The sequence below is a fragment of the Haemaphysalis longicornis genome, unplaced genomic scaffold (genome assembly GCF_048455015.1).
Source record: "Haemaphysalis longicornis isolate Haplotype H1 unplaced genomic scaffold, Haemaphysalis longicornis Haplotype H1 scaffold_2, whole genome shotgun sequence".
Classification (NCBI taxonomy): Eukaryota; Metazoa; Arthropoda; class Arachnida; order Ixodida; family Ixodidae; genus Haemaphysalis; species Haemaphysalis longicornis.
Window position 1 is genome coordinate 108,076,146 of NW_027526295.1, and position 8,402 is coordinate 108,084,547.

Consider the following 8,402-nt stretch of genomic DNA (forward strand, 5'->3'; position numbering starts at 1 on the left):
AAGATTAAGCTATAAGAGAAACGTTGGAAACGACAATACACAAACAAAAATGTAACGTCTTAAATTTTCACAAAAAGTAAACAAGCGCAAGTAATACATTTATTCCTTGTGTTAACATAAAGGGGATAATTGGTCAAACGAGACTTGGACCAACCAGAAACTACAAAAGTAAAAGGATAATGTTGCGATTATGAAATACCAAAAAGAAATATCATACATCTCATTATTCTCTTCCCAAATAAAGAGCAAAAAAAGCCTGAATAAAAGCTTCGACAAGGCCAACAAAAATTTCCGAAATAGTTCCAACCTTGCACAGCGCCTGCATTTGGGAAAAGTACATAACTTCCAAAGTAGAGGGAAAATCGGGCATTAGCAAAACGTCGGTCTGACTCGGGATGTGTTGTTGCACCGGAGATGGTAGTGCGGTCAATATTGGACGGAGGTACGCAGCGTCGAAGCTATGGGGTACAGATAAGGACAGCCCCCGCGTAGGCCATTGGATGAGGCTCGAGGGTGCTTCTCTCATCATTGAAGTTCACAGTGCTTGCTGAACCTCAACAATGATGTCGGTGATGAAAGTAACTTGGGGTTGCGGTGTTGCCGGAACAAAAATTCTGAAGTCCTTTCCAAATGACGGCCCGCATGAACTTCCTTAGGTGTCTGTTGGGATAACAGCAACATCGATAGGCCTTGCGGTTAAAGCATTTGGTTGACTGTCGTACTTCCTAGAGCATGTGGCGAGAGTCTTAAGCAAAGTAGCATTTGGTTGACTGTCGTACTTCCTAGAGCATGTGGCGAGAGTCTTAAGCAAAGTACATGCCTCGAAAACAAATCCGGCTGTTTTCGTACGACTATGGAAGAACTAAGCGACAAGCTGTTGAATAACGCCCTGCACTGTAAGAGGTAGCTTCTCTTCGCTCCTTTTCATGCCCACTATCCGAAACCTCCTTCTAATTTCTTCAACTAACACGACAAACGCTTCGTTATCATGCTGGAAACGCGTCTGCACTGAAAGCAGTGCATTCTATTGCCGCACGATGATGGTGAATGTCTACAAGTTTCGCCGTTAATTGCATCCACGACGTGATGAAGCTCTTACGTATGTCGACCCAGATTCGAGCAGAATATTTGAAGTAGAAAAACACCTGCCGAAGTGTTTCTTCATCGTCACGTCTGTTGAAATTGCGGAAGCGCTCCACCTGCTCAGGTGATCCGTAAAAGCACGCAATATAGTGTAAAATACAGATTCGGAGCATAGGTTGTAGTGCACAGCCCTAAAACTTCTTTTCAAATTTTTGCGGTCTACGTATGTCCACAAAACCACATAAATATTTCAACGGGCAAGCGGGATAATCTGAAATACTCCAAACCACAATTTCAAGAATTTTGCCTATTTCGGGTGAAATTTACAAAAAATCTAGCCTTAGTGAGCGCCTCCGCATAAATAGAAATGTACTCCCGAAATGTCACGTCTCTCTCTTAGGCAGGTTCTGCTGGGCCTTGATGAATTAGTCGATCAGGCAGCCAAACAGTCAATAAGTTACTCTACGGGGAGTTCATCTTGTAGGTGTAAACCGCCCGATATGGTTCAGGAAAAGAAAGGGTACGTAAATACACTTGTGGCGCGTGTGGTTAGTTCTGAAGTGGTATAGAACGGGCTGTAAAAGAAGTGGAAAGGGGGAGACTATGTCGAGTTTTTTAAGCTTCTTGTGGTGAATTATAAGCAAGATGTTTTAATAAAGAACTTTAGCTTTTGTATAGTTTGCCGCAGGCCCGTTCCATACTACAGCGTTACGCTGTGTGATAATAAAAAGTGGCTTTGATGCTTTTACATCTACAAGCAGGACATTCTGGCATTTTGTACATGAAACTTCTCTGTGTGATTCAAATAAAGCAGACGCTACAAAATAGTACTTTTTTACAGAATGGCCGCAATTTATGGTTTTCTTTCAGAGACTACCAAATACTACATTGTATTGCAGGTAGGCCATCTTAACAGCTTTGTTTATTACACTGCTTATTTTGCAGTTCTTTACACCTGAGAAGCCAATGTACGTGGCCATTAAAAGTTACGAAACAACTACTAATGGCGATCCTACAGACTGTGCTTTTGATACAACTACGACAGTCAAAAGGAAAGATCTTTATATAGAACAAAAGTACTGTATCCACAAGTGAAAAGCTGGATGGTATGTACTGAAACAACATATGGAAGAAAAATGGGGAACTGGTAAAAATAGCAACTGTTTTACTACGAAAAGACAACGTTCAAGCTTAACAAACCATAAGTCTCCATGGCGCGGTTTACAGCCAAACGTTGGTCGCCAGTTTGTCTGGTTTGCAGTTTGAAAATATCCCCGCTAGTTCATAATATGACCCTTGTCACAAGGTCTAAATCTGATAGACTTTTTGAGGCACTCTGAATATTGCATAAAATACGAGTACTAGAAATTATAAAAAAGCCTGTTTTCTTTTTGCCTGTCCTACAAAATTCTATGCGCAAAAACTGCGTTTGATTCGTAATTTATAACCTTTCGTGCTGTGAAGAAAAATGAACACCTACGTCAATGCAGCCATAGGGCTCCAAAGGCAAGCTATCCAACTTTCTCAGAAAGTTCGCAGTTTAAGAAAAACTCGTCATTGATTTCACCACGGGACCACCGCTTAACCGAAGCAGTCGCTCTACCAACTGGGTAACCAGGAGGCTGGTAGATCGTAGCGCGAAAGCGAAGTCATCTATAACTTGAAGTGAAGGACAGGTGTTAATCTACAAGATGTAAGAGTAAACCCCAAGGTGGAGTAAGTTTTTGTGAACGAAAAGTTGACATCCACATCAATGCAGCCATACGGCTACATAGGAAAGATCAACAGCTTTCTCAGAAACTTCGCAGTTGAAGCAAAATTCGTCCTGGTCCAGGAGTCGAACCCGGGACCACCGCTTTCTTTTGTAGCCGTTTTTTGTGTGTTTGTTGTTTGTGGTGTTTAGGGTTGTTGGGTGTTTTGTAGCCTTACGGCTTCATTCAGGTGGATGAAAAATTTTCCTTCACAGAAACTTACTCCACTTTAGGGATTTCCCCTAAATCTGGTCAATTAACACCTGTACTTACCTTCGAAGTTGTAGGTAAATTCGCTCTCGCGCTCCAAACGATAACGCTCCTGGATAGCTCAGTTGGTAGTGTGACTGCTCCGGTTAAGCGGTGGTCTCCCGTTCGAATCCTGGACCAGGACAAATTTTCGTTAAACAGCAAAGTTTCTGAGAAAGCTAAATAGCTTTCCTTTGTAGCCGGGTGACTGCATTGAGGTGGATGTCACTTTTTTTTTCACAGAAACTTACTCCACTTTGGGGATTTACCCTAAGTCTGTTTCATTAACCATTTATTCTATCATGGCTAGCCCCGTCTCTGTACGCGTCCATCAAAACAAAAGTGCCGCACACTCTCCTTCCTTGCACTTCGTGGTTATAGATGACTCACATTGTTACGCGCACTTGTTTCAAAATATGCTGCCTATTTTTGTGTGTTATAAGAGTAAAATGTAAAAATTGTAATCCGAAAAACCACGTTATCCCGCTTTACTATACTCCCATGTCTGACTGTTTAGGGTTAAAACAATGATGTGTTTATGAAAGTATAAATATGGCCTAATGTTGAACATCACCGCTGATTACTAGAGACCGAAAATTTCCGCCCGAAATATCAAGGATTTAGGCGCCTATAATAGGCACTGAATAGTGCCAGACAGGCATACATAGGCGTCACACCGCCGTTTAGGCATATATAGTAAGAATATACATACATTTGAGCAGCGTATTTGAGGGCAAACTTTTCACGTGCCGTGAAAAGACAGGACAAATCTTCTGCTGTGTGAAAGTACTTTAACTTCCTTCATTAAAATAGGCTGGAGAAATATCGCAGCTTAAACAGATTTACGGGAAATGTAGGGTGATTGAATACTGGGATAAATGCCTATAATTAAACACATGACAGCCCAGCAGTACTTCATGTTGAACTGTTGAAATTTTGGCTCCTTTCAGTCGATATATGTTTGCGAGAAATGAGCGCTTAACATTCGCTGAAGTTGGAGACGCATGCTTGTACTTCATAGAGCTCGATGATCTTATTCCATCTCGAGCATCAGAATGTTTGTCCCTCCGAACTTGTGCCAGGTCTTTTAGAACAAGGAATGCGTAAATGTTTGCCCGATGGAGATGTTGTCCATACTCGTTGGTTCTGTCAGCAATCAGTCATTCAGAGACGACGGCGTACCTGCCCTGGATTTCTGGAATGGGCTGAACTTTCCGTGTAAAGGTTCCGGCGAAGTTTTCAATTGTTGAATCTTTTCTGCTAAGAATGAAAAATGAGCAAGGGAATTTTCCAAGTCACGTTCAAGCGTAGCGCGATTGAACGACATAATTTCGAGGAAAGCGTGTAAAATCAGAGTTTTATGTATGGCCTTCGATGCCCTTGTCGCCTGCGAAGCTCTAAGTATCACCACAGAAAGCTGTTAGTACGGAGCTGTTTGTAACACCTGTCTGTTCATTTGTTCTTGTAGTCTTACGCCCTTTGCCGTGTTTCCAAGGGGGTAAAACATGCCCTTGCGGAAGAAGCGCAATCGGTAACTGCTCCGTGTCAACACGAATGCGTTTGGAAAAACGAGTCCTCTACTGCAACTATTGTATTCGTAGATATAATTGAACTACGTTATCAGGTTTACACAACACCTCTGATTCCCATGAACAGCACAGTGAAATTGAATAATTGTAGAGGAAAAATAACTGCGTAATCCTGACCTACAAAAGCGGATAACGAGTGAACCCGCTAAGAATAGCTCCACTCAGTAGCCACACCGTGTAAACCGATTACCTACACTAGACACCCGGCAAAATTCTTTCTAAATAACCTTCGGAGCTAGGGTACACACGCCCCTAAAAATTCGCCGGCACGGAAGACGACGGCTTTGCGACCAGACTACTTAAAAAGTGGTAATATGCTCGGTTTATATAATCTGAGAGACAGAGAGGACGCCTTTAACGAAAGCTGAAGAGGTCAGCGCAACTAAAGGTAGGGCTTGCTACTCCAGATGGGGTGATTACAGTGAGGTGACAGTGAAAAATAGAGAGAAAAAGAAAAGAAAATAAAGGAAGGAGAGTAAGAGGGGAAATGCACACATATACAAAATGTACATGCTCAGAGGGTTCGCAGAACCTCTTCCAGCCCGGTTTCCGCAAGAAAAGTAAGCAGTGTTTTTGTACCCAGGAGTGCCTCCTCACGATTTCTCCAGGGTCCAAGGAAGTGTGAGGGTTCTAGATGGCATCCGCGTCGCACAAGTGCTTTTGATGCTCTTGCCCGCTGACTGGCATATCGCGAGCAGTGGCTTAAAATGTGCCTGATGTTGTCTGTAGTAGAGCACACTGTACACAATGGGGACACTGCCCAGCCGAGCTTAAAGAAAAATCTTCGGGTAATTGCAACGTTAAGTCGCAGCCGGTGTAGCACGCGTTTGGTGCGCTTTGGCAGACCCCGTGGATACGTGAAATCGCACTGAGGGTCTATAGCATGAAGAGGCGCATAACTGCTTAGAGGATCTTGCCAAGCAGGCAGCTGGAGTTGCCATTCTAGGTTGGTGTACACAATGGCGACTCTACCCAGCCCAGCCTAAATAAGAAGCTTCGGATGTATGCAACATATAATCTGTCTCTCGGTCCTCCTTCGTGCTATACGTGCTGCGTCTTGATGGCCGGCTTTGTCATTTTAATGGGTGGCTGGATGATCCACCGCCGATCACCTTGACGGCAACGTTGGTGGCGTCACATTGAAGCTTTCGTCTGTGACGTGTTCACGTGGTTTATTCAAGGGAGGCGTCTTTGACTCGTGGGGGCCCATGCGAGGTTGCATCGCGTCCATTCACTTCTTTGGTTCGTTTTTATTTCGTAAGCAGTATACAAGAGGTGTCGGCCCAAGTCTTCGCTGTTGATTCGAAGACGCAGCCCAACAGAATAACGGAGCAGAGAGGAGCTCGTGGGGCCTAGGGGCAGCGACGTTAGCGCGCTGTCGGAGCGTTCACGCCTCTGGTGGCCCAGTGTATTTGGTTGGGGTCCCCTCACGGTGAGGTGGCGCCGGCTCGAGCACGCGTTACCGCATCTCAGTGTGTATGGCACGCCGCGCGGATTTTGTTTCCCAGCGGCGTGCGACAAACGCTGAGGTTGCGGGCTTTTGAGTACATGGGCTTTTGAGCTTTTGAGGCTTTTTACCAGTACATGGACAAAAAAATATATAGAAGGCGCCTGTACCCAAAAAAACAATCATTCGTGGATAAACACCCCATATAGGTACGAAAGTAAAAATGCTCACTTACAGCCACGAAAGGATTGTTTAAAGTGATTCCCTGACCTTAATGAATGGGTAGATGTTAAGTAAACTGAACATATAGACTGAAGAAAAAAATAGGCAGGTTGCCTAAAGTTCCGCTCTTTCCTGATTACAAAACTGAATGAAAAAAGATTGCTCACATTTTTCTACCTCGCAGATATACCTTCAACAAAAATTTTACCGCGGATTGTGACCGAAAGGAAAAAGAATTATGTAAAGTATTTCGTTCCTGGCATAACGGTAAGGTGTGGCGCAGGATATTTGCTTCAGTAACACCCTTACATGCGCTGGTTGTCGTAGGCTACCTATCGTGTGGCTTTATTCTGCGGTCCATCAGCTACATGGTGTAGATGACTAAGACAGAGTGATTAGAAAAAAAATACGCGTAGATGTATACTTTCTAGCGGTCGGAAATGAAAGCAATCTTTTTCTCTGAGTACAAATTTTATAATATACATATTTTCTGAATATCTAGTTTTTTGGGGGGCATTCTCATTACGCTCAGAGTAGGTACGTGTAAGTGAAAAATCCAAGGCCACTGCGCCGTGCGCAATGGCTGGGCAGAATTTGCGGCTATGCGCATATGCCTAAACTTTTGCAAGCAAGCATGCTAAAAACAAAAAGAATGTCGTCGCAGGAAGCTGCGGGCTGGTTACTGAAAGAAGCCATGCTGTTAAAGATGCGCGACCTATCATAGGTTCAATTTACAACCCGTAAAATGCTTGTTTACATAATATATCAACTTCTGCTTGTTACATCTGAAAGCTACCTAAGTATACTCAGTACCAAAATGTTGCAGAAAAACGCCGTGGGCTTACACTTGAAAACGGCGCCGTAATATTCTTTAAATCCCGCTGAGACGAGGCAGGATAAGGCCGTAAGTACCAATTTTGTGCTATATAGTAGCGTTTTGGCGACTGTACCTGTCGCATGGGAGCACCCGTGTGCGTAAGACCAGTGGGACAGCCAAGAACACACTCCGCGACAAAATTAGAATTGTCTATCGGGAAAGACTCCTGCAATTTAGACTACACTCCTGTAACGCTTTCCGTTTTCCCAACATGGTGCCCGTGTGTTTTCGCGCGGTCTCTGCTTCGCGAGGAGCGTCATCCAGTGTCGCCTGACATTTTCGGCCGGCCTGAATAGCACGGTTTTTCGCACTGCTTCGTCTTCGCCACACGGCAGCGCTTCTAACAACTCAGCCGCTGCTTCAAACGTAGCGCTTTGTACGCACGTTACTTCATTCAATACGTGGGGTCCCCATCTTGCCACTACTAAATATTGCGCAACTAAAGGATTGCGGTACTGCCCCACACGTTCGATATAAAACTGCCATCGTTTTCTGCGAATCAGAGCGTGAAAGGCTGGCAACTGTCGAAAGGTGCTGATAAATTATCCGCAAGCAGTGTCTGATGCGCGTTAACGGTCGGTCAATACGCGTCGTCGTCGTGGTAGTCTTGTATTGTCGGGCATGGTCCCGTCGTGCGTGCATCGTAGCTTGTCCGTGCATCATGTTCGGGCGTCATCTTGGGTTACACCAAATCGAGGGGATGTTGGGTCCTCGTGAATTGTCGTCTGCAGCGGTGTTTGAGTTTCGTTGTTGTAGGTTTTTCTTTCCATAAAAAAAAATTGCCCCTCTTGAAGTTGCCGCTTTTACACATTTTCCCGCTCAGTTTAATCCAATCGCCCTGCAATTTAGTCCAGGCCAATTTATTTTAAGCGCCATCTCACTTAATTCAGACGCCAGGTAATTTATTCCAGGAGCCAGTGAATTTAATGCAAGCGATAACTACTTCAGTCTCTTCGCCAACCAAATTAATGAAGGTATCAGAAGAATGTTCAGGACTGTTTTGTGCAAAATTAGGCACAGCTTTGCGGAATATGTTGCGCGTGGTGTGGTGAACACTTGAAGTTTCTTGAGCCATTATGTGTAAAATATCTTATGCGTCCAGCTTAATGAACATTTAGTAACACGCGGAGACCGTTGGTGCCGCGTGCTGTGAGCTGATCGCCTGCGAGAGCGCCGCCAATAAA